The sequence below is a fragment of the Budorcas taxicolor genome, chromosome 7, assembly GCF_023091745.1.
Source record: "Budorcas taxicolor isolate Tak-1 chromosome 7, Takin1.1, whole genome shotgun sequence".
NCBI lineage: Eukaryota > Metazoa > Chordata > Mammalia > Artiodactyla > Bovidae > Budorcas > Budorcas taxicolor.
In genome coordinates this window covers 19,555,057-19,581,684 of record NC_068916.1, presented here as the reverse complement: position 1 = coordinate 19,581,684, position 26,628 = coordinate 19,555,057, and the positions used below count along the sequence as shown (strand labels likewise).

The window sequence follows — 26,628 nt, the reverse complement described above, 5'->3', positions numbered from 1 at the left end:
TATAAACCACAATCTGGGAACTGCAGAACTTTGGAACTGCAGAATATTCAGTTGGCTGGGGACCTCAGAGGCCGTGGTGAGCCCGACTCCCTTCCGAGTCCAGCCTTTTGGTCCTCTGCTAACATACTTCTGTGACAGGGGCCTCACCACCTTTAGGAGGGGTTGTGGGAGAGGCTGCTTCCTGCTCTAGGTGTATGGAGGCCCCTCCCCCACCCGAGTGATGCTCTGGTTGATGGTGTAAACAGAACTCACCCTCTGGAACCCAGCCCTCCACTTCTCTTTCAGAAGGGGCGCCGTCCGGAGCCCCAGGAAGACATCCGAAGCCTTGTCCTCCTGTGAAGTCCCGGGCTAGCTCTGAGCCTCAGTTTCCCCACCTAAGCAGCAGGTACATCTCCCAGCCCTGCCCAGGCCCTGGGGGTATGGGGATTCCGAATCCGTGGAGGTGGATATGAGCCACGAACTTTGGCCCTGGAGCGCCTGCCTCCGAGGATTCAGGGCCAAAAAACAGGAAGGCCTTGCGTGAGCCGGCAGTGTTTCCTCTCCGACCCTGAGCTTCCAGGATTTGTGACTCAGCCGACGCCAGGATCCCATGTGTGTGTGGACCTGGCTCTGCTTCCTTCAGTTTCCTGCCCGGGCTCCTCCCCTGCTCCACAACTGCCGGAGTCTCCCAGCGACCCCAGAGTCAGGCCACCAACACTGCCATTCAAGGCCCCCAACTCCACGGCCAGACCTCAACTCTCCACTCCACCCGGAAAATCTCCTCCCCACACCTGCAAGGACACCTCAGCCTCTGCGGTGTTCTGTCTGCTCGTGCCTTCTTTTTTTTCCTTTTTTTTTTTTAACATTTTAATATTGTGGTCCAGTGTACACAGGGGCTTCCCTGGTGGCTCAGTGGTAAAGAACCTGCCTGCCAGTGCAGGAGAGGGACAGTTCGATCCCAGGGTCGGGAAGATCCCCTGGAGAAGGAGGTGGCAACCCACTCCAGTATCCTTGCCTGGGGAAGTCCATGGACAGAGGAGCCTGGCGGGCTATAGTCCGTGGGTTCACAAAGAGTCAAATACAACTTAGTGAGCAAACAACAACACCAAAATATATATAACATAAAATTTGCCATCTTAACGATATTTAAGTGGCATTAAATACATTCACGTTGTCGTGCAACCATCCTACGACCCACCTCCAGAATTTTCTCATCTTCCCAAACTGAAACTCTGTCCCCATGAAACAGGCTCACTGTCCCCTCCCCTAGCCCCTGGCCCCACCATCTACTTCCTGTCTCTGTGGATCTGACTCTAGGGACCTCCTGTGAATGGAACCAGACAGTATTTGTCCTTCTGTGTCTGGTTTCCCTCATTGAGCATCACATCCTCAGGATACATCCTTGTTGTATCAAGTGTCAGACTATCCTTCCTTTTTAAGGCTGAGTGATATTCCATGGTGTGGATGGACCACATTTTATTTACACATTTACCTGTCGAGGGACAATGGGGCTGCTTCCACCTTTGGACTGTTGTGAACATCTATGAACACGAGTGTGCAAACATTTCTTTGTAACCCTGCTTTCATTTCTTTTGGGTGTCTATGTAGGAGTGGAATTGCTGGATCATATGGTGACTCTATGTTTAACTTCTGGAGCAATCACCAAGCTCTTCTCCACCGTGTCTGCACCATATTCCTACCAGCATCACCCATGTGTTCCAATTTCTCTTGCCAACACTACTTTCTGCTTTTTGATAGTAGCCATCGCAAGAGGTGTAAAGGCAGTGCTCTGGGCCTTTTATCCCATGTTTTATTGGAATTGTATTTAACTTCAGAAACTAAGACAACAGCTTCCACTCACGGGCCATGCAGCACTGTGATGAGTGGCGAAGCTCCAAGGTCATAAGGGTTCAAATCCCAGCTCTGTTCTGCTCTGTACATGCTGTGTGACTTGGACACGGCACTCCACCTCTCCCGGCCTGTTTCCTCATCTGTGAAATGGGCATGTTAGCACTGACCTCACAGGCCTGTAGTGGGTGTTAGAACAGAGCCTAGAAATGCTGCAGTTGCTCAGAAAATGCTAATTCTTATTATGATTGTTGTTGCCATTGGTATATTAAACGTATCAGAGGCCAAGCTGAGTGGTTTCCAGGAATTGCTTCATGGTAACCCCAAGGGCTCTAGCAGGGTTGGTATAACATTCAACCCATTTTTGCAGATGGGGGAACTGAGGGGCTGATTTGGTGGTCATGACCCACCAGTGAGGACTGATCACAGGGCTCTCTCTGGCTCCAGGATTTTGCTCCTAGGAGTTGAGCGTTTGAACAGTCATGACAAGATTAATAGCCATCCATTCCCTCACCCTTCAACCAGGTGAAGCCAGCAGTAACTTTTTTTTTTTTAATTTTTTTGGTTGTATTGCACAGCATGTGGGATCTTAGTTCCCTGACCAGGGATCAAACCCTTGTCCCCTGCAGTGGAAGAGCAGAGTCTTAACTGCTGGATATCTGGAGGAGTCCCAGAGGCCAACAGTTATTTAACACCCAGTTCACAGACAGGCAGGTTGAGGTCAGGATGGGACCTCACGGCTCATTTTTTCTCCTGGTTTTCGTAACTTTGTCATGCAGCCACTTGGGGCTAGAAGGATGTTCCTGTCATCCGTCCGTCCACAGCTGCCCCAGCCACTCAGAACCACCCTGGGACCCCTGCACCCCAAACTGGGCTTTTCTTGCCTCAAACCTGCTTCTTTTACCAGATCCCTGACTTACGAATGGCTCCATTGTCCTTGAGCCAAAGACCAGGGTGTTGGCCTCCCAGTCCCTTCCTCCACGCTGATCGCCCCAAGGCCCAGCTCCCACCCCCTACCTTGTCCCCTGGCTTCCAGTCCCAACCCTTCAGTATCTTCCTTAAGGTAGCAAAGGAATCTTTCTAGAACCCAAATCTCATTTGTTTCTCTCCTGCTCTAAACCAGGGTCTCTCCCCTTCAGCACCGCTGACATTTGGGACCGGATCATTCTCTGGTGGGGGCCATCCTGGGCACTGTGCCAGAAGCATCCCTGGCTCTAACCCACTCAATGCCAGGAGCATCCCTCAATGGTGACAACCAAAAACATCCCCAGACATCATCCAGTCTCCCCTGGGGGGGAAACCCACCCCCAGCTGAGAACTTCTGCTCTAAAGCTTTCTATGGCTCCCCAGTGCCCTCGAAATGACATCTCCCCTTTTCCCTCTCCACCTCTGGGCATCTGCATGTGCTGTTCTCTCTGCCTGGAACAACCTGCCTCCTGCTTCTAGTAACCTGATGAACAGGTTCGTCACCTTAACACCTCCTCCAGGAAGACTTCCCAGATCAGCCCAGATTGACTTCCTCCAGCCTCCTGCCTGCCTGTGCATCCCCAGTGAGTGCCCTGCTCACCCCATCCTCTAAACGCCTGGCTGACTGTTCACCTTTCCCACTGGACTCTGAGGCCCACATGCACAGTGGGGCTGAGTCTGTCCTGGCCACCCCTGTGTCCCCACCACCCAGCACAAGACCTGGCATACAGTACAAGCTCAATAAACAGTAAAAATAGCAAACACCAAGCACTTTCTATGGGCCAGGAACCGTTCTAAGGACTTCAATGAACTCATGTGATCCACACAACACATCCCATAGGTGGGTGCTGTTAATATGCCCCTTACACAGATGGGGAAACTGAGGTACAGAGAGGCGAAGTCACGACCAAATGGAAATGGTGGAGCCAAGACCGAAATCCACTCAGTTTTCTTTTTTTTTTCTTTTTTCTTTTTTTGGCTGCACAGCGTGTGGGATCTTACCTCCCTGATTAGAGATCGAACTGGTGTCCCCTGCATTGGAAAATGGACTCTTAACCATGGGGCCACCAGCGAAGTCCCTGAAACCCACTTAATTGACGTGTTAGTTTGATGATGGTGCAGAACTGAACCCCACATGCTGTTTTGCAGGAGTCTGGGTCACTTCAGGTTCAACCCACTGCACCTGGCCTCAGTTTACCCCCTGACCTCCTGGGGTTATCGGAGGCCTCAGCATCTCCCTCACCACCCCCAAGACCATCTGCTTCTCTCCATGAAACTTGAGGCGTCTCTGCCAGCAGCCACTCGGTGCCTGCCTGCCCAGAAGTGGCCCCACCACCTGCCCCGGCACCTGGCCACCAGGAGCAGGACCTCCTCCAGGACCAGGTGGGAGGAGTCACGTGGCTGGCATGTGCAACCCATGGTGTGCAGACTACCTATGCACCTATGTGTCTGCCTGCCTGCAGCCCTGAGAATGTGCATTTATGCCCATGGGGATGGGAGGAATGGCTAAAGAGACAGAGATCCCTCCCCAGGAGGGCTTGTGGGTACTGTGACACCACCTCTCTGCCCAACCTCCATCACTCCAAGTCTTGGCACAGTCCCATTGTACAGATGAGGAAACTGAGGCAGGTATGGAAATCCCCTCCAGGCTACCTGCTTCACCCTCCCATCTACCTTTTCAGGTACCATATGGCCTTAGCTTGTATACCTTCATCATAGATTTGAATTTCCTTCTGAAACATTTTTCCCACCTGGCCAGGGTGTCTGGGCTATTATCTCCCTGCCCCACCCCCAGCAGTTCAGCATAAATTTCAGGATCAGCTGGCAAGTTCCAAAACAAACAACATAAAACCTGTTAGGATTTTCACTGGAACATAGAACTAACTGATTTATTGACTGACAGGTTCCCTGTCTTCACTGATGGCTCAGGCCACACCTGGGAGTCACTCCCAACTCCCTCCAACACCACCCACCACCCCATTCTCTCACGCTCACATCCAATGCCAGCAAGTACTGTGGGGTCTGCCGAATTCATCCTGAATTTTCACGCCTCGCTAGTCTGTTCTCTGGTCAGCTCCCAACATCTCCTGCCTGGACCCCACAGTTTCCTCCAGCTGGACCCCAGCTCCCACACTTAATCCCTACAGTCTGTCCTCCACCGAAGCAACCCCTAAAGGTCACCCGTTAGCACTTGAATCAGGCTCCATCCCTCCTCTGTCTACACCCCTGGGGCTTCCCACTTCCCTCCCAGTAAAAATCCAAGTTTTTCTTGGTGGCCCACAAGACTTCACATGACCTGCCTCATCTTCTCCCTGTTCTTCCCTCTTCCTTTTTTCTACCCTCCCCGCCGTACTCCAACCACACAGGCCTCCCCCTGCCCCAGGGCCTTTGTACTGGCTGTTCCTCACTTGAGAAAGCCTCTTCTCTCAGATACTCACGTCAGTTCAGTTTAGTTCAGTTGCTCAGTCATGTCCGACTCTTTGCAGCCTTACGGACTGCAGCATGCCAGGCTACCCTGTTCATCACCAACTCCCAGAGCTTGCTCAAACTCATGTCCATCAAGTCAGTGACGCCATCCAACCATCTCATTCTCTGTTGTCCCCTTCTCCTCCTACCCTCAATCTTTCTCAGCATCAGGGTCTTTTTGAATAAGTCAGTTCTTCATATCAAGTGGCCAAAGTATTGGAGTTTCAGCTTCAGCATCAGTCCTTCCAGTGACTGTTCAAGACTGATCTCCTTTAGGAGGGGCTCCCTCCTCATCTCAAGTCTCTACCCTCATCCGCTGGACTCCAGCAGCCTCTCCCCTCCCCATGCACCCGCCCTCACAGTATGACACTCTCATAGTCTCCTTTAGACAGTCCGTTACTCCAGATATGGCCCTTGCACCAGCAGAGGGAGCAGCCTCACTTGGGGTGGTTAGAAATGCTGAGTTTTGTGTTTGTCCTAGACCTGCCCAAGGAGACCCTGCATTTTAGATCCTTTTTCTATATTATTGGTTAGTTGCAGCATGTGGGATCTTTAGTTATGGCATGAGAACTCTCGGTTGTGACATGTGGGATGTAGTTCCCTAACCAGGAATAGAGCCCAGGCCTCCTGCAGTGGGAGTGCAGAGTCTTAGCCACGGGACCACCCAGGAAGTCCCAGAGTGTGCAGTTTTGGGCAGAAGAATCCTGAGCAGCTGAGCTTATGCACAGATCCCACCAACTGAAATAATCACCTACGGAACAGCCTGTTCAGAGCCCAACTGTTTTCCTGAACTAGGAGCCCCATGAGGGCAGGCCCAGGTGCATCTTGGCCAATGACAAGTACCTACAGCGTCTGGTACACAGCTGGTGCTCAATAATGGCTTGTTATAAGGAATGAACTGTCAGCATTCAAAGCTGAACCCAGATCTGAACCCCTCTCTGGCTCACCTTTGCCCAGCACCCCCACACCACACATGTGAGTCCACAGGTGAGTGGATCCCCCTATGAATATCCACAGGTCCCAATGTCTGCGTGTTCACACATATCCACAGATGCAACCACCGCACATGTGTGTGCCCCAGCAGGGGCGGACTGTCTGCCCCCCATGTACACATGTCTGTAAGCGTGTCAGAGTCTGTAAACTGGGCACCCCTGCATGAACCTGCTGCCTGCAACCCCCTATTGGTGGCTTTCTGGCTATGAAATTTTTCCAAGGACCCCAATTAACTGTGGATAGCAGGCTGGCCAAGCCTGTGTCTATCTACCCTTCCCACCTGCTCTGTCCAATTCTGTTGGAGGGTTGGGGAAACTGAGGCTGGGGATGAGGAAGGATGGACAGACAATGCTGCCAGCCAAAGAACCCCGGAGTGGTCGCTTAGTCTCTAGAATCTTGTGGCCCAGACTTAAAATTTGCTCTCTGCCTCTTACCAGCCTCCAGACCTCCAGGGGTCACTCCCCCTGTCTCAGCCTTGGTGTCCCCATCTACAAACCACCAGGGGCTATAAATCTGACCCTAAAACACTGCTACGAGGATGCAGAGACACCTAGAACAGACCGTCCTACAGAAACCCACGTGCGTGTATGTGCGGTTTTGAATTTCCTGGTGGCCACATTCAAAGGGTGCAATTTATTTTAATAATATGTTTCATTTAACCCAGCAGATCCCAAGTCTTGTTATTTCCACCTGTAATTGACGTACGGATGATTAATGAGACATTCTAAATTCTGCTTCTGGTACTCAATCTTTGGAATCCAGGGTGTGTTGTATATTTATGGCACATCTGGACTGGGACTGGCCACATGTGGCTCCGAGTCATATGTGGCCAGTGGCCATTTTGACAGCCCAGCTGGAGATAAAGGGCTGAGCTAGGGACTGGGACTTAGTAAGCTCAGAGTGGGCATCAGTTATTATTATCATCGTGTTATAGCTATTATACAAAAATATCCAGGGAATTCCCTGGCGGCCCAGTGGTTAAGACTCAGAGATATCATGGCAGGGGGCATGGGTTCGATCCCTGGTCGGGAAAATAAGATCTTGCAAGCCACGTGACATGGCCAAAAATAAAATAAAGCTTCTAAGAAAAAAAATTTTTTAATATCCAACTACATTCTGTGTTCCAATTCCATGCTGGAGCATCTAGCTACAAAGTCCACTGGAATAAGCCAGCGCATAGGGAGGAGCACCCTAAGCTCTCTGCCTTAGCAAGGAAGTTCTACTTTCAACCTTACCCTTGGCTTCACCCAACCCCACCAACTTGGGAGCGTCTGTGGCCAGCTCTGGCTTTCTGCACCTCAAATTGCAAGGTATTCATTCACTCATTGGACGAGCAATTACTGAGTGCCACTTGTGTGCCAGACGCAGAGAACGATAGGAGAGTCTTGGCAAAGGGGCTGCGTAGCCTGTGGTCAGGGGAAACCAAAGACAAAAACCTGGAGGCTGGAACCCTTAAAGGCACGGTAAGAAGATACTGGCAGGTGGGGAGGTGGCCATATCTTAAGAGAGGACACCTGGACAAGACTCGGAGCCTGAATTTTCTCGTCTGTAAAATAAGGCACTTGGCACTCATGTTTGCTCTCTGTGAAATGACCTTGCTGGGTGACCTTGGGCCAGCAACTCACCCTCTCTGGCCCTCTCTATACCACAGCAGATGACTCAGTGACCCCCGGGCCAGGCTCAGAGCCCCTGTTTCTCCATCTGCTGCGGCAAGGATGGGGGCAGGATGCTCATCTCCAGTTCCATAGAAGGAGCTCCTGTCCACCCAGCAGCCCCAGGATTCCAGCTCCGGGGCCCAGCGTCCCCGGGGGGATCGAGTAACCCGGCCAGGCAGCCGGGCCCCTGCGCCATCCAGGTCTAGTTACCGGCTCCACTTACAGCTGCCTCCTCCAGCTGCCTCTGTCGTCCCCCCGGCACAGCCCAGACGGGCTCTGGGGCTGTCTAGGAACTTGGCGAAGCGGCCAGAGGGAGTCCCCTGGGGCCTGGGCCACGGGGGCGCTGAGGAGAGAGGACCCCTTACACCCCCAGTGCTCACTCCACACCCGGTAACTCACCTCTCCCCAGCCCAGGAGGTGGCAGTGCAGCCCCTCCGTCCTCAGCCCTCCTCCCTGCGTTCTGGGCTCCTGGAGTCTCAGTTTCTCCATCAGAGAACAGAGCATGACAACCAGCCCCAACGGGTTATCGTGATGGGGGAATAAGCCACATGGAATAGGTGCTCCGGACTGCTGTGCAGCAAGGGTCACATCTTCCCCTCTCTGGTTTTGCTTCTGCCTCTGTAAATCAGGGATGACAACGTAAGACTCCCCGGGGGACAGGGGGGGTCTAGCGCACAGTAGGTGCTCAGCAAACACTGGCTGAATGAATGTCCCACAGACAGCCCCTATTTATGAAAGAGCTACACAGATCTGTTGATTCCAGACTTCCTGAGCACTTACTGTGTGCCAGCATAGCCGGGGATTCAACCCTGACCAGGACCATGCACAGAATCAGGCATGCAGTAGGTGTCCAATTAATGCTGAACATCTCCTTAAAGAAGATGTGTTTCGAGTACCTGAGCTATCTCCCTGCTGCACAATACAGCAGCTCAGCAGAGTAGGGATTTAAGCTAAGATTTTAAATTTTAAAAAGTTTTTAATTAAAAAATTATTATTATATCTTTGGCCATGCCTTGTGGCAGGGGGCATCTTAGTTTCCTGACCAGGGGTCGAACCTGAGGTCCTGGCATTGGCAGTTCTTAGCCTTAACTAATGGGTTGCCAGGGAGTCTCTTAAAGTAAGATTTGATGAAGCCCCTACTGTGTGCCAGCTGCTGGGCCAAGCCCTTCGAAGGTCTGAACACAATTCCTACCCAAGCCAACTCTATGAAGCAGCATCATTATACCATTTTACAGAGGAAAAAAACAAAGCTCAGAGAGGTTAAGACACTTGGCCAAGGTCACACAGCACAGAAGGGTAGAGTTGGGATTTGAACCCAGGCCACGTGGCTCTACCGCCTCTTGCTGACATTTCCTGAGCGCCCACGATGTACCATCTGTCAACAAGCCTGCACAGTCTAACTGCACATTTTGCAGATAAGTGAGCAGAGACCCAGAGAGAGGCTGCCCTTGTCCCAAGCCACTCAGAGAGCCGGGGGCAGGGGAGACCGGGTGGCAGAGGCGGGACCTCACGAAGGGGACACAGATAGGTCCTCAGGGCTCCAGGCCCAGACGGGGGCGGGGGTGCTCCTGGGTAATTAATTTTAATCACTGTTTGGAAATTGGGCCGCCAGGAGGCAAATCGGAAGCAGCAACTTGTAATTAGAAATGGGGAAGGGGAGGGCTGCTTTCTCGGGGAGGCGGCGACCATTCTGAGGAGATTAAAATGTCATTTATACCCAGCGGGTAATTAGGGGGCCTGGGAGAGGGCCACTCGAGGAGGCTGGAGCTCCTAGGGAATTCAAGTTGCGCTGTGGATTTGGGATCAGGAACCCACAGATGGGGGCTCAGAGCCAGCCTGGGGGCAAACAGACCCTGGTGTCAATCCCAGTTTGGATGAAACAGAAAAGTCAGGTCCTGCTCTTGGGGTCCAATTTTAGGGGAGAGAGGGGAGTAAGAGTCACTCTAAGGGGCTCCACTTAGGGAGAACAAACAGATCTGGTTGGTCACTGCCCTGGGGCCCTCAATCCGGAAGAGAAGATAGTGAGCCTGGCCCCCCTCACTTGGGGTTCTGGGATCCCTCTTCTCCCCCAGACTGATCCTCCCAACCCGGAAGTCCTCCAGCCACTGCCCTTCCCTAGAGGCCCTGTCTGGGAGGCCCCAGGGATCCCCTACTGAGACGGGACCTGACGGGCAGGTCTGGAGGGGGGACACTGCTGAGTGATGGTGGGCAAGAGACAGATGGGACCATGCCAAGTGCTGCTGGGAATGGAAGACCTGGTGAATGAAACTGAAGAAGACAAAGGTGGGAAATAGGTCCTGGGCGGAAGGCCTGGGGGTCACAGTGGACCACAAGTCCTGGTGAGTCAGGGCTCAGGAATGGTGGAGATGCTGGCAGAGTGACGCGGGTTCTGGGGGGGTGGGGTTTGAGAACTGTGCATCAATAGAGCAAGACAGAGAGGGGCAGGGGCCCCCGTTTTGCTAGGTGACCTCGGGGAATTTGCCAGCCTAATCTGAGCCTCATTTCTTCCACACCCCGGGGCTTAGAAGGGGAGCAATAGCAAACACTTCTGGAGCACCTACTGTGTCCCAAGCTCTGTGCAACAGGCTTTGCAGAAAGTACTGATGGGGTAGGTAGGAGGGGTTTCCTCACCCAGAGCAGGCAGGTAATATGCCCAAGGGCGCACAGCTACGAAATGGCCAGAGTGGGTTTTGAACCTAGCCCATGTGGTCCCAATATCACACTCTTAACCACAGCGCTGTATTTAGTTGCTCAGTCGGGTCCGACTTGTTGTGACCCCATGGACTGCAGCCCGCCAGGCTCCTCTGTCCATGAGGATTCTCCAGGCAAGAACACTGGAGTGGGTTGCCATGCCCTCCTCCAAGGGATCTTCCCAATCCAGGGATCGAACTCAGGTCTCCCGTATTGTAGGCAGATTCTTTACCACAGGAGCTACCAGGGAAGCCCACAGTGCTATGTGCTCCTAGAGAAAGGGGCTCTCAGCCCCTCTGCACATCTAGAAAGTCCACCATCTACTCTGACCCACCCACTTTTCCTCTCTACTGCCTCACCCTGGCTGTTCCCCATCCTTGCTCCCCTGGACCAGCGGAGTCCCTTCCACCTGGTCCCCCAGCTTTGGCTCCCCACAGTCTGCACTCTTTGCAGCGACCAAATAGCATCCGTGAGCACCGAGGCAGGTCCCGCCCCCTCCTCTGCCCACAGCCCTTGGGGCACCCACCTCCAAAAGTTCAAGTACTCCCTACAGCCCACGAGGCCCTGCACAAAAATGTGCAGGGGGATCTTGTCCCCTCCCTGCCCTTCCCTCCTCCCTCTCTCCCCCTTGCTCACTCTGCTCCGGCCGCACAGGCCTTCTTGCTGTTCCTCCAACAACACCAGGCATGGTCCTGCCCCAGGGCCTTTGCACGGGCTGTGCTCTCTTCCTGGAATGCTCTTCCTCCAGTTCTCTGCAGACTGGCTCCTTTTCATTTTCCAGGTCTCAGCTCAAATGTCACCTCCTCAGAGACACTCTCCCTGACACCATCAGCTGAAACAGCCCCTCCCCTCTCAGCAACACCATCCAGTGTCACTGTCCTCAGGGCACTTGTTCTATTTGATTTACTTTCTTTCCCAAGTTAGTGGCCATGTTCCCATTGGGTATGAGCTCAGCAGGGCAGAGCCTGCTTGGCCTTGCTCATTGTTGGGTACACAGCACCTGGCACATAGTAGGCACACATAATAGGAGCTCATCTGTCAGCTCATGGAATGAAAGCCAAGACCCCACACCTCCAATGAGATCAGGACCAGAGGCCACTAGCTCTTGCTTTTAAGTAATTTCTTTTTCTAGAGTAAGAAAAGAACAGGACCAGGCCTGGCATTGTCTGCGTCCTCCTGTTTAAATGTTTAACCGTCAGGGAGAGAGAATAGCATCTGTGTCTCACAGATGGGGAAACCAAGGCTCAGAGAGGGGGCATGAGTGAGTGAGTGAGTGAGTGAAGAGATGGATGTTGTGGCAATCTTCAAGGGCAAAAACTCAGATGGGCTATCTCAGCTGCCCCAGGGGACACTGACTCAGCCTTCAGGAAAGGGAGAAGGTTCTGAAACTATCAGAAGACGTGTGGCCTGGTGAACTCCTACATATCCGTCATAGTCCTAGCTGCAACGTCCCTCCTCAGTACATCTTCTCTGATCCCCACTACACAGAGACAATTTTCCCTAGCCCCATTTTGCCCCAACTCTGATCCCACATAGCAAAGAGAGCCAGTGTCTGCCTATTTCCCCTCCTTGAGCCTGGACAACCCTTGAGGGCCAATCAGACACTAGAGTTAAACTTTTTCCTCTGAGATCTCAGCATCACCTGCCCAGAGCATGGCACAAGGAGCCCCTGGGAGCATCTGTTTAGTCACTTGTCTCCCCAGCTGCTTTAGACCAGGTCTCTCCCAGGGCCCTCCTGAGAACTCACGAACCCACAATCCCCCCTGGGATCCTGCAGTTGGGAAGTTCTCTCCTAGGTCTGCCCTTGGAAGGCAGGCTCAGCCTGGGACAAGATGCATCGTGGGAAATGTAGTCCTCACTAGACTGGGCTTCCCTCCTAGCAGGCCCTGGGACTACCACCTTTGGACCCTGGGGCCAGTGAAGGAGCTTCAAGGGTGGCTGGGCGGGGGAGGGGTGTGTGTGTGTGCCCTGTATCACTGCCTAAAGAGACGGAAGAAGCGTCTTCGGCCTCCCAAGTCACCTCCTCAGCACATTCTAATGACTGCCACTTCGTTTGGCCATCCCTCAAGGGCAGGTGATGAACGACTGTGATAATAAGAGAGAATTATGTGGCTCAGGCCCAGACCTCTCAGGCCACACATCAAACCCGGGCTCTGGAAGCCAAACCTGCACCGATCACAATGGCGGGGGTGTCTAGCGTGGGGATCTGAAGCTGACGCCTAGATATTAATAATTTGACCACAGGATGTGGGGCAGGTGGCAAGGCTGTCTTGAGCCTCAATGTCCCTGCTTCTGCTAAATGAGGTCCCACCCACGGTCAATCCCAATCACCACTGGGTCTTGGATAAGTCAGTCTGAGAATCCACAGTCCCTGAAATGGGTTAGAATTTTGGAATCACTATATCCTAAACATTTCCCCAGCATTCTGGAAAAATGGCTACCTAACCCCACTTGCTTGCCTCCCTGCACGGGTGACTCTCCACCCCTCTGAGAAGCCCACTAGGTTTGCAGGAAACTCTCTCCTGATAGCTACCCTTCCTCATATCTGCTCAGGGTCTGAAACTCTGCCCATTCCTCTCTCTGCTCTACAACCTTCCATGGCTCCCTACTGCCCTTAGGATAAAGCTGCTCCTCGACTTGGCATCCATGGGCCCTGCCACCTCTCCGGACACATTGCTCATTGTAGCCCACACTTAAAATAGTGCAGCCACTCAAGAGTCTCCCAACACACCCCTCTGTGGCTTTCCCTGCCACTCTCTCCACCTGGAATCAGTGTACCCCTCTCCTTCTGGCAACATCCTTCAAGCCCAGTGCCAGTATCCCCTCCTCCAGGCAGCCCTCCCTGCTTTCATCTGTCCTGACCCTGGCTGAGTCCTTTCTGGGTCCCCATCATCACCTGGCAAAGGGCCAGGCACACAGGACAGGGCCAGCCACAACCCGGGGTCAGCTAGGGACACTCTCCTTCCCAGGACATGGGCAGTGACCGGCACGTCCTTCAGCCCCTGGGGACCCAGCTTACCTGTCCTGCCAGCTGACGTCAGGGTCACCTTTGCAAAGACAGTTTGATTTCTATCTTCTTGGTCCAGCCCCAGCTCACCCCAGCAACTCCCCGCTCAAGCCCTAGGCAGCCAGTACAGATGACAAAGTCTCCTACAGCCAAAGTATCCAGCACCTTCTTTCCCCAGTGGACAGAGGTGAATAGTCCCTCCCTAGTGACTCAATACCTCCGCTGGGAAACACCTTCTCACCTCCAAGCAGAGAAGGTGATAGGACCATGAGGCCCATGGGTACTTAGCCCTGACAGAAGGCAGGTGGGGGCCAGAGGGAGAGGTTACATACCCAGGGTATTCCGTGGTACATCTCTGCCTCATCTCCTTCCACTCAGGTCCTAGAACCAAGAGCACTTTCTGGGGCGATTGCAGCCTAGAGACGGCTAGCGACCTGTCTGAGGCCACACAGCAGTACTACTCTTCTCACGCCCTGGTCTTCTCTATGATGCTTTTTTTTTTTTTTGAGAGTGGTGGGGCGTTGGATCCTCCAGGTCTAATGTCTGCCCTGCTCAGGTCAGTGGAGTGGGGGTGGGGGACTGGGGTTTCCAAGGAAACCTTTGGGCTGGTGTTTTGGGTTTCAGCTGATATGGGGGTTCCTCTCCCCCTTGACCTCATCTAGCAGCCCCAACAGCAGAGGGGACTGGCTTCCCTCTTCACCCATCCTGCCACCTCCCTGGGCCTCAGTTTCCCTCAGTTCAGGGAAACAGGTCAGCTCAGCAAGTACATGCTACAGTTTAATGAGCCTCCTCCCAGGCTGCCACCTGTGGGATATCCAAGGGGGTCTCCTCTGAGCCACAGGGATCCACACCTACCTTCCCAAAGAGCTCAGGACCTCCTCCCAGGAGAATCCTGACCCCACCCACGGCCCCCAGCCGCTTTCCCATACCCCATACTCTGTCTATACAGAGTTTCAGCCATCCCTCAATTACATCCCAAAATTTCATCCTGAAAGACACCATATCTACACGGATGTGGAAAAGGGGCTAGCCAGCGTCTGCAGGGAAGGGGACGCTGCACGGGTACTGAACTTTGACTTTGAAGAGCACACTGTACCCCTTGAGAAACTGAATGAACCCAGAAACATATAAAGCATTGCAATTTTGCAAACTGGGGGCCCTTCTGAAACCCAAGCCATTAGTCCCTTCTTCCTCCTTAAACCCCAAAAGAGACCCCCAAAACTTGTGGGCCCAATCCCCTAACCTCCAGCCCCAGTTCCCCTCCAGTCCCAGAGTCAAAGATAACAGCCTCAGGGGGAGGATGTCAAAGACCTCAGCTAGTGGCTGAGGGTCTGGGAGTCACCCCCAACCTCAGGACTCTTGCAAATACACCTAGCTTCAGCATCTACAAGACAGGGCAGGGGCAGAGCAGGGGGGGTCCTATGGCAGCGCCCCACCTAGGAGGGGCCCCAAACCCGGACGGCACCCTGAGGCGGGACAGGGGTTGCGAGACCCCCTCCCTGGAGACCAATCAGCGCCCACAGGAGGGGGCCACATTCGGCGCCCCCCACCCCTCCCAGCGCACTGCGAGAGAAAGACGCTTTCTTTGTCCCTTTGTCAGCTCTTGGGGGGGCCCCGAAACATGGGCCCCCACTGCAGCGGCGGGGTGGGGGTGATCCAGACCCGTTGACTTTCTCCCCCCGCACCACGGCCCCTCCCCCACGGCCCCAGCCCTGGACTGCTTCTGGGCCGGGCGTGAGGCTGAAGAGGGCTCAGGGGCGCCCAAGGTGCCACGGATGGACCGTGGAGTGGGGCGGAGGGGCCTCGCTTCGCCAGGACCACCGCACCGGCCCCTCGACTTAGCGCTCAGGGCTCCGCCCCCCAACGCATCCCCCATCCCCGGCCAGCAGGCCCCCTGCCTGCCCTGAACACCCCCACCTGGGCCCCAATCCAGCTCTCCAGCGGCGCAGCCGCGAGCCCCCGTTATTGTGCTTTCTACGGCGCCCCCCATGGACAAAACCTCCACCCTCTGTGGTACCGACAGAACCCCCATTATAGCTCCACATATAGGCCCCCCGTCAACAATCCAGGCCGCCCCCAGCTGCCGTGCCATTAGACACCCCCGTTACGGAGTCTCATTCAGAGACCCAGGCCCAAATCCAGACCCTTCAAAGCGCTCTGACTGGTCCCCCATTCTATCGCTCCATACTGCGACCCCCCGAAAATCCAGCCTCCTCCCCAGTTGCGTTGCCGACAGAACCTCCCGTTATAGCGCTCCACAGACCCCCTCCTCGGCCCAATCCATCCCCCTCCCAGTGGCCGGGTCCTCAGGCCCCCCCATCATAACGCCTGACCCGGCCACCTCAGCCAACAATTAAGGCCCCCAGCTGCGGGCCGACAGACACCCCCAGGATAGCGCCTCCCCAGCCCCCCTTCTTGCAGACGCCCCGGGGCGCTTACCTCGGAGCCGCGGCCGCCGCGAGTGCGCGGGAGGGAGCGCGAGGGCGGGAGGGCGCGGGTGGTGGTGGTGCGGGGGGGGGGTCGGTGCGCGCACCTGTCCCGGCCCGGCCGGCTCAGCCAGGCATCCCGGGGTGGGGAGGGGGGCTGAGGGCGCGCGCTCTCCCCGCCCCCGGGCCCGCGGCGCTGGGCTGGGGGAGGGGGCTCAGCCCCGGCCCCCGGCGCGCTGGCGTCGGCTCCGGGGGGGGCGCTGCGCGGCGGCCGGACCGGGGGCGCGCCGCGGCCGCATCTCCTCTGCCCGCCGCGGCCGCCGCTGCGACTCGCGACTCCGCCACCTCCGCCCCCCCCTCGGTAACCCCCCCTTACCGAGCCGGGCAGGAGCCGTGCAAAACCTGGCCAGGAGCTTGGGCGGCGCGGAACGGAGGGCGGAGCCGGGTGGGCGACCGAAGGCGCTGGGGGCAGGGCCGGGGGTGCGGGTGGAGGAGCGACCCAACAGAAATCACTCTGCTTTGGTCCGGGTGGAAGGTCTAATTGCCGGCCCCTCCCCCAATTTACTGCCCAGGTCCACTCTGGCCGACCTGCATCCTCAGGAGCCACCCTCTGTGAGATGCTGGAGATGACCGGGAGACTGAGGTGTAGGGAACCCAGAGGGGCTACGTGGCCCTCTTCATTTATGAGGTCATTTATTCAGTCCACAAATTATACTTAACAACACTCAATAGGCACGTAAGGAAACTTAGGCATGGGAGGCGTCTTGTCCAAGGTCACCCAGTTAGAAAGTGGCTGAACTGGAGTTGAACAGAGCAAGCTGGCTGCAGAGACCATGGTACACAGCCCTGGAGGCTGTCTTTGATCCCAGCGCCCAAAGGAACCTGACCAAGAAAGAGATTGTGGCGGGGGGGGGGGGGGGGGGGGGGCAGTGGCTGCAGCGTCCCCATAGCCAGTGGAGAGCACTCCTGTTCCCTGCCTTTGGGACTCCAAGACAAATGGGTCTTCCTGTTTCAGAGACTGCCCAGGGGACCTCCGTGCCTCCCTGTGACCTCAGAACAGCAGGAGCCTTTGAGCACCTCAGTGTACGTCTCTGTCCAAGAGGTGCTCAATATAAGTTTGACCACTCTGCGTGGTTCAGATAATAAAGAATTCACTTGTAATTCAGGAGACCAGGGTTCAATCCTTAGGATGGGAAGATCCCCTGGAGAAAGGAATGGCTACCCACTCAAGTATTCTTGCCTGGAGAATCCCATGGACAGAGGAGCTTGGCAGGCTACACAGTCTGTTGTTTATTTATCTAGTGACATCTCTTGCACACCTGCTGAGTGCTTATGTTAGATGCATAAATGGCATTGTTCAGTCTTCAAGGCAGTCACACGAGGCTCCCATAGACTGGGCACAGAGAGGTCCACCAGCTGGCACACGTCTGCTTGCTCTGGTCCTAGACACCTTTGGTGTGTGTGTCCCACCCAGGGCACCCAGAAGTCCAGGGGCTCAGGCAAGCTGTGTGGCTTCCAAGTGGCGCACACACTGGGACACTAGGTCCTGGGCCACCTGCAGCCTCCCTGACATCCATGGAGACAACCCCAGCCTTCCAGGCCCCAGGCATCTGCCCAGGGGCCATCCTGGCGACCACAAACCTCCGCCAGCAGCCAGGCCTTCCTGCCAGTGGTTTTGCTCTGACCAGCTTTCCGGCTGAGCCAGAGTCCCAGGCAAATCAGCCTGCACCTGCCTGCAGCCATTCAGACTTGATCCCCTTGTGTGCTGGGGAGACTGAGGCCTGCCTTGCAAAGGGGATGGGGGACGGGCACCCCAGCGTCGCTTCCAGGCTCTGCATTTTCCTCTCACTTCTGAACCATTCTTGGCCCAACTGGGATCCTCTGCAAAACCATTCCTTCAAAGAACATTGAGTACAGTGTGTCAAGAGGAAAAGGGGATACAGAGGATGAGATGGTTGTATGGCATCACCCACTCGATGGACATGAGTTTGAGCAAGCTCTGGGAGTTGGTGAAGGACAGGGAAGCCTGGTGTGCTGCAGTCCATGGAGCCGCAAACAGTCAGATACAACTGAGTGACTGAACAACAATTTTGTGCCGCACTGAGCTGAGCAGTCAGTAAGGCAAACTAGCTCGTGCCTACAGTCTAGGAGGGGAGACAAAAGAATCTGCTGGAGAGTTCAAGGTATAGGTAGACGAGGGCGTTGAGCGGCCCAGGAGGACTAGGAGGTGACCTAGAGGCCATAGAAGGACCCTGGACAGATTTAACAGAGCACACGGGGTGCAGGGGGTGGTGGGAAGTCAGCGTGTACTACGCAGAGGGGCCCGCCAGCACAAAAGACCCTGAGGGAGGCCCCACCCCCGCGGCCCGGCTCAGCTGCCACCCAGGCTTCAGCACTCATGAATGAGTCTTTCATGCCCTGGACGGGGGCAAGGTCAGACTTGGCTGCTCCCTCCCCCGCCCTGGGCTCCTGACTGTCTGAGCCTTGACCTGGAAGAGGGTGGCAGGAAGTTCACAGCTTGCCCGCCGGGTGAGCCAGGGAGGCCCAGGGAGGGGGCAGAACCAGCAGCGTCCTCACAATTGTGTGACACTAAGCAAAGCCCCGCCCCTCCGGGCCTCAGTTTCTCAGGCCAGGTGGGTCAGCGCGGCGCTCCAGTCCAGCTCCGACCCAGGAGGAATCCAGCGCGGGTTTTGCGGATGCCCGGCGGCCACCAACACCTTCCTCCCTGGGCGTCCCGGCCTCGGCCCCGGGTCCGAGGGGTCCCGGGGAGACCTGGAGTAGGTCAAGTGGCCTTTGGGTCCCCCGGGATGGGCTGAGGCTTATCCCGGCCTTAGTGCCTAGCGCCTGGGCGTGCTGGGAAACCCCGCCCTGCTGCGTGCGCGCCCCCAATCAGCGCTCTCCATCTAGCCGCCCAGCTGTGTGACTCCGGCCGTCCCTGCCCCTCTCTGGGCCTCGCAGGAGCCTAGCGGCTGGACTGAGGCTCTCAGGGGGGTCAACTGGGTCCCGCCCCCTTCCTGGAGCGTCCCATCCTTGGTTTCCCCCAGTCAGGTCTGGGCCCTCTTTTAAGCCCAGGTTGCGGGTCGTAGGTGCTGGGTCGCGGCCCCAGCCCCGGGTAAGGCCTGGGAATCCCCCGGGGGCTCGGAAAGGGCAGCTCCGATTGGCTGAGGCTGCCTGTGACGTCAGGGCCACCCCGACGCCCCCTCCCCCCAAGGCACGTGGGGGTGGCCCCCGCAGGGGAGGGGCTCGGGGTCCGGGCGGATTCGGGGTGTCCCCCTAGTCTGAGCTGGCAGCTGGGCAGCGCAGACGCGATTCTCCTCGGACAGATTTTTCACTCGTCCCAAATCCCCCTCCAGCCCCCCCCAGAACGGCAGCTGTTCCGGCGGCAGATGCGCTGGCTAAATCCGCCCAGCTGGTCCTTCCGCAGACCTAACCAACCTAGAGCCCGTGAGGGGGTAGGGGTGTGTGTGTGTGTGTGTGTGTGTGTGTATGTGGCATGGCCTTGACCTATCCCCTGCCCCTTGCCCTTTGACCCCTACCCGCTGCAGGCATTTTGGGGGACTCCTGTCCTCAGGTTCAAAAGCACTCCTGGGGCCCTGGGGTACCTGGTGCCCAGAGAGAGTGTGGCTCTTTCCCGAAATCACACAGCCACCCCTAGGCCTGCTGCCTGAAAATGACCCATATGATGCGTATAGTAATTATAATGAAGAGTTAAGACTTACTGAGCACTTACTATAAAAAGTCCCATGATTCTAGAGCGTGACAACATTTTTTAATCCCATTTTCAGGTGTGGAAACTGAGACCCAGAGAGAAACGACTTGGCCACTCACATAGCGGGGAAATAAAGCTGGAATTTGAACCCCATGCTTTAAAAAATTTTTTAATTAAATTAATTTCTTTATTTATGGCCATGCTGGGTTTTCCTTAGAGCACAGGAGCTTTTCTCTAGTTGCCTCCAGTGGGGGCTACTCTCTCATTGAGGTGCTCATGCTTCCCTTTGCCTTGGCTTCTCTTGTGGAACACAGGCTCTAGGGCATGCGGGCTTCAGTAGTTATGGCTCACAGGCTTAGCTGCCCTGTGGCATGTGGAATCTTAGTTCCTGGATCAGGGATCGAACCCATGTCCCCTGCATTGGCAGGCGGATTCTTAACCACTGGGCCACCAGGAAGGTCCTGAACCCCATGCTTTTAATCATTTACAAGGACTCAGGGCCCTCCTAGCTTGGAAGGTTCTTAAGGCAAGTGACTTAGGGTCCCTCACTTGAGGTGATCCCAAGGAGGGTCTTGATGACTTCCTCTTCACCCTCTGCCTGCGCATGCTGAGCCTGACTTTGTTGCACCATGCAGCATGTGGGATCTTAGTTCCCCAACCAGGGATTGAACCCATGCCTCCCTCACTGGGAGCATTGGGAACGTGAAGTTTTAACCACTGGACTGCCCAGGAACTCCCATGGGTGCCTCTGTCATCTAGAAACACTGAGGATCCTGGGGGGGCCACCTGGAAGAGGAAACTCCACTCTGAAATGCTGGGGCATAACTGTTAAGGGCGTGATGGTGTCTCTGAATGGGTTTCCCTGGTGGCTCAGATGATAAAGAGTCTGCCTCCAATGCGAGAGACGTTGGTTTGATCCCTGGGTTGGGAAGATCCCCTGGAGAAGAGAATAGAAGTGCACTCCAGTGTCCTTGCTGGGAAATCCCACAGACAGAAGAACTGAGTCAGACACGACTGAGGGACTAACACTTTCACTGAAAGTAGTTTTTGTACTGAGCTTGACCTGCCCCAGGGCCTTTGCACTTTCTCTTCTTTACCTGGAATGGTTTCCCCTCTCCCACAGATCCATGTGGCCCCTCTGCTCTTCCAAGTCTCAGATTTCAAATGTTACCTCCAAAGCAAGGCCACCCTGACCTTGCACCTATGGCAACACGTTGTCCCTTTCTATCTTCTTACCCTGCTCTGGTTTTCTTCATCCTATTTTTCACAACCAAACATTGTTTATCATCTCCCCCACAGCATTGTTTTATGCCCTTATGAATCCCCATTGACTAGAACAACACCTAGCACTCAGTTGTTCGGTCCCTAAGTGGTGTCCCGACTCTTTGCGACCCCACAGACTGCAGCACGCTAGGCTTCCCCATACTTCACTATCTCCCAGAGTTTGCTCAAACCCATGTCCATTGAGCCGATGATGCCATCCAACCATCTCAGCCTCTGTTGTCGCCTTCTGCTCCTGCCCTCAGTCTTTTCCAGCATCAGGTTCTTTTCCACTGAGTTGGCTCTTTGCATCAGGTGGCCAAAGTATTGGAGCTTCAGCTTCAGGATCAGTCCTTCCAATGAATATTCAGGGTTTATTTCCTTTAGGATTGACTAGTTTGATCTCCCTGCAGTACAAGGGACTCTCAAGAGTTTTCTCCACCACCAGCGTTCAAAGGCATCAATTCTTCAGTGCTTAGCCTTCTTTATGGTCTCACTCTCAGGGTACTTAATAATTGCTTGTTATACAGAAATCTTAGGGACGTAGATGTGAATGGGGGCTGGAGGGCAGAAGGCAGCCCTCAGGAAGGCCCATACAGTAGTTCTTTCTTTCTTTCCTTTTTTTTTAGTATTTATTTATTTGTGGCACACAGGATCTTTTAGTTGTGGTGTGTGAACTCTTAGTCGTGGCCTGTGGGATCTAGTTCCCTGACCAAGGATTGAACCCAGGCCCCCTCCACTGAGAGCACGGAGTCTTAGCCACTGGACCACCAGGGAAGTCCCTGGTAGTTCTGGCTTGCTATGTGTCTAGGAGCCTCAGGCATGACCCTGTCTTGTGCCCCTTTCATCCAGTCCTCCCCAGGACCCCTTCCATCACTCTGCTTCAGCTGCACTGAATTCCTTATTCCTCACTGTTCCTCCAACTTGTCAGTCAAGCCTCAGGGCCTTTGCACTGGCTGTCCCTGCCCCCAGGAGAGTCATTTTCCCCTCAGATATCTGAACGGCTCCAGGTCTCAGCTCAATGTTCCCCTAACACGCCCCCTGTCTAAACAATCACTCCCTTTTCTCTGTTTGGATTGCTTTGCTGTACAATTTTTAAATTTAATCTTTAATTATTATTTTTTCAGCCACATGGTGTAGCACATGACATTCGTTCCCCAACCAGGGATTGAACCCATGCTCCCTACAGCAGGAGCACAGTCTTAACCCCTGGACCGCCGGGGAAGTCCCTGCTCTGCTGTACTCTTTTACCAAGAGTATTTCTTTTATCTATTACTTGTTTCTCTTCCCATTTCCCTCTCCCCACACAGCTGCACCCAATCAGCTCTACCAGGGCAGGGCCAGAGTTTCCCCTGGTCATGGCTGTGTCCCTGAGGTCTAGGGTCTGGCACACAGTGACCATTCAACAAATGTGTTGAACAAATGAGTGAATGAATGAATGGGAGCCTGAAAGCTCTACCTTCATTGTTTGGATGAGAAAACTGAGGCCCAGCTGGGCAGGAGCCCTGGGTCACTCAGTTCCCTGGGCAGCAAAATGGGGCCATGAGGCCAACTCTTCAGGCTCGGGGAGGTGCATCCAGTGAAACAATAACTTCAGGAGCACTTATTAAGTGTGTGCACTGCACAGCTCCAGGTACAATACACATTTTGAGCCAGAGCAAGGATTTCAACCCCGCACGCCTACCCCCAGAGTTTGCCCAAGTCCCCCTCCACTGCACGGGAAGAGGGTATGTGTTAGTCAAGCCAGCCTGTATGCATAGCAGGCCTTCAGCCAGGCAGCCAGCCGGGATGGCTGGGGGTTGCCCAGCCTGAGACCCTCTCTCCAGCCCCTTGGACTCAAGGATGTGGCTTGAAGTGACTGTGTCTGGCTGGAGCTCCAAGTACCACACACACCTACCCCCGGGAAACAGTAGAGAGAAAAGAGGCAGGAGCCACTGCCTGATTTGTGAGTAAAACTTCAGGCAATTACAGTGCTTTCTTCCTGTCAGAATCAGCAAGCAACATCCCCGGAAAGGCCTGGGTGTGTCCAGGGTCCTCCCAGAAGCCCATGCTCCAAGGTCTCATCTGCATATGCAGATGAGGCAAGGGGTATCCTGGTCCCTGGAGGAGGAAGTAACAAGGGGCCTAGGGACCATTGAGCTCCCTGGGGTCTGTCCTGGGGGTGGATAGGAAACTGAGGCACAGAGGGGGCAGTGTCACTTGGGGGAGGGGGAAAAGGTGTCACAGTCTCCCTGTTCAAAATCCACCCTCCACTGGGCTTCTCTTCCCAGCTGAGATGACACATGGAGCTCAGCCTCACACCAGGGCCTTTGCACTTGCTCTTCCCGCTTCTTGGGAAATCCTCATGTGTTTGGTCAACGTCCTACTCTCTGAGAGGCCTTTTGTTAATTCAGTTTTTTAATCCACGATGGAGTGGTGCGCTGCCCTTCATCAGGAGCAAGCAAACTGGAGGAAGAATTAGCGTGGACTCTGCAGGAAATCTGACAACACCTGCAACCTGGATGAACCTTGAGGAGTGATGCTCAGGGGGAGAAGCCAGACACAGAAGGGCACACATTGTCTGATTCCAGTCACAGGAGCTCCCTGGAGGAGTCAGAGCCACAGAGGTCGTGTGGTCAGGGGGTGGGGGAGGGGATGGGGAATCAGTGTTTCACGGGGACAGAGTTTCCATCTGGGAAGATGGAAACGTTCTGGGCCAAGGTAGTGGTGATGGCTGAACAACAGTGAGGAGGTATTTCATGTAACTGAATTGAACTCTTACAAATGGTTAAAATAATGTATTGTTAGGTATATTATCCCACAACTAAAAAAAAAGAAAATCAGAACAGTTATGGAGGGAAAAAAAAAAACAGCCAGCGACAGCAAGGGTGTGTGTGAATGACCTCAGCTGGTAGCGGCTTCGTCATTGCCACCAAGGCTCTCGACTCAAGTGATGCTGACGTCAGTGTGGAGGTGCAATTTGTGGGCTCTGAGCTCACCCTCCACACCCAGGCTCCTTCGGCCCCACCTGGCACAAGCTCAGCTCCAGCTACAAACCCTCCAATGCCTTCAGGAGGCAAAGCCGAGTCCTGAGGTCCTGACCCTTGTTGGTCTGTTTATTCCACTGACTTTATTGAGTACCTACTGTGTGCCAGGTTCTGCTGGGTGGTGCTGGCGGCACAGTGGTGACCAAGACAGAGCCAGGTCCTGTCCTGGCCTGCTCACAGCTGGGCAGCAGTAGATAGACTTATTTAACCAGTATTGATTATCTGTTGGATGCCCGGCTGGTTCTAGTCACTGGGGACACAGCAGCGAACAGAAGAGAGAAGTCTCTGGCCTTGTGGAGCTGACGTCCCGATGGGATTGGCAAACAAGAAGCAACATAAATGAGTGAGATCTCTTCTGGGCTAGAGGGTAAGGTGGAAAAACTGAGCAAGGAAAGAAGATGAGGGCACTTCCCTGGTGGTCTAGTGGTTATGACTCCAGCTTCCAGTGCAGGGGTGTGGGTTCAGTCCCTAATCAGGGAACGAAGGTCCCACATGCTGGGGTATGTGGCAAAACACGCTTTTTTAAATTAAAAAAAGTAGAAGATGGGGGGTGTGCCTAAGGTGGGGGAGATATTTAGCAGGTGGTAGTCAGTGAAGACCTCATGGAGGAGGTGACATCTGAACAGAGACCTGAACAGAGACCTGAAGGAGATAATGGAGAAAATCATGCAGGTACGTGGGGAAAGTCAGCTCCGGATCTAGGGAACGGCCAGTGCAAAGGCCCTGGGGCAGGACCATTCCTGATCTGTTAGGGGAGGCCTCTGTGGCAGGAGCAGCCTGATCCAGGAGGAGAGAGGGAGGAGGTGGAGGTGAGAAAGTGACGAGATGCTGGGGGCAGACCATGCAGGGCCTTATGGGCCGAGGAGGCCACTTTGGAATTTACCTGGCTTCTGAAATGCCTCCAGCTTTCATAGATAAGGCGCTTGGTCTTGGTCCCAACACTGCCCAGCACAGGCCTGGAACACAGTAGGCACTCAATAAAAACAATGGAGTATTGGCTAAGGTCCAAGTGAGCATCAAGGAAGTTTCCTGGCCCCCAGGGTCCCATGGAGGGATGGGCCAGTCCTCATCCCAGACCTGCTCTGGAATAGCCAGTGAGGCCAGTGGTTCCCCTTGTCCTGCCTCAGTTTCCCTTCCAAAAGATTCCAGTAGGTGATGATCAGAGTGAAGGCAGGAGGTAATGCTACTGATCCAAACGTGTAGTGGGGATCCGGTTTGTCCCCAGCATGCCCTGAGGTGGCAAGGCCCCTACCCAGCCCTCCAACCTCCTCCCTCCCAGTCTCCCTCTCTGTCTCCTCTCCTCTCTGTGTGTCTCCATCTCCCCACCCTCTGCATCCCCCCATCTTGCTCTTTTACTGTCTTGGTCTCAGTTTTCCCCCAGGTCTCCAGATTTATATTTCTCACCCCTATTCCTGCCCTTTTCCTACCTGCTCCCAAGACTGCTCGCCTACCCTTAAAGATCCCCAAGGGATGGGGGCTGAGACAGCTACCCACCCTCAGCTTCTGGGTCCCTTAGGCCCATAGGGAATTTGTGTGGGGCGGGGAAGGAGAAGGAGAAATAAATACTCATGTTATTTACATAAATCTGCGTCAATTAGCATGTCGATTACGAGCTGTTTGTAAGGGAAACAGTGACTTTAATAGCAAATACAGCAGACAGCTTGCCCAAGGGAGTGGCTTGTCACAAGTCCACCTATTTTACAGACAGGGGAAGCCCATGGAGGTGAGGTCACTGGCAGGATCTCTGTCCTCTTGGGACACCCATGGACAGACCACAAAGAAATGAGTGAATGATTAAAAAATAATTTCAGATCATTATGAAGGCCAGGAAGAAATGAAGGTGAAGAGCAGCAGCTGACTGGAGGCATCAGGGAGGTCTTCTCTGAGGAAGTGACTTTTGAGCTGAAACCTGAAGAACTAGGAGCCAGTCTGAGAAAAAAGAAGTAGGGGAAGGGTGGAGAGAACAACACGTGCAAAGACCCTGGGACAGGATCATGTTGGAGGAAAAGTGAATAGGTCCCTGCGGCTGGAGCAGAGGGAGGGAGAGGGGAAGAGGGAGGAGGGGGAGGGCACAGCAGTGGGTGTTGGGGACATGGGGAAAAGTCTGGACTTTATTTCAAGGGCACTAGGAAGCCATGGGAGAGTTTATAGTGAGCAACTGAGATGATCTGATTTGACTTTTTAAAAGGTCCCTCTAGTTTGACTTTTTAAAAGCCTGCCTGGCAGAGATCGATGTACCCAGGACAGGAATGGGCCCCAGGGGAGGAGGGACTAGTCTAGGGGAGCAACATGGGGACCTAGACCAGGGTAGGGAGTGAGGAGGTAAAGAGAAATAGGCAGGCTTCAGAGGCGTTTTAGATGTAAAGACACAGGACTTGGGGAACCAGGAAGTGGGAATAATCCAGGAACGCTCTGAATTCGTTTCTGTGTAACCTCCTCCTCTGTCTCACTCTTCTCTCCCCATCTCTCCCATCTTCCACTGGGCTCAGCTCATGTCACCTCCTCCAGGAAACCCTCCCGACTGCCTTGGCCAAGTCAAAACTATGTACCAGAAGTTGGTCCTGCCAGCTTCCCAGCACACAATACAGCACAGAAACCTTAC

At 54.5% G+C, this 26,628-nt stretch overlaps 1 protein-coding gene across 1 annotated transcript in view; it reads right to left on the bottom strand.

Annotated features, from left to right (window-relative positions):
• SEMA6B (semaphorin 6B) overlaps positions 1 to 16,091 on the bottom strand; it is a 28,015-nt gene extending 11,924 nt beyond the window's left edge. The window contains exon 1 of the mRNA XM_052643624.1: positions 16,045 to 16,091. The gene's annotated coding sequence lies outside the window, so the exon portion shown is untranslated. The remainder of the gene's footprint in view (positions 1 to 16,044) is intronic.
• Positions 16,092 to 26,628: the final 10,537 nt, after the last annotated feature.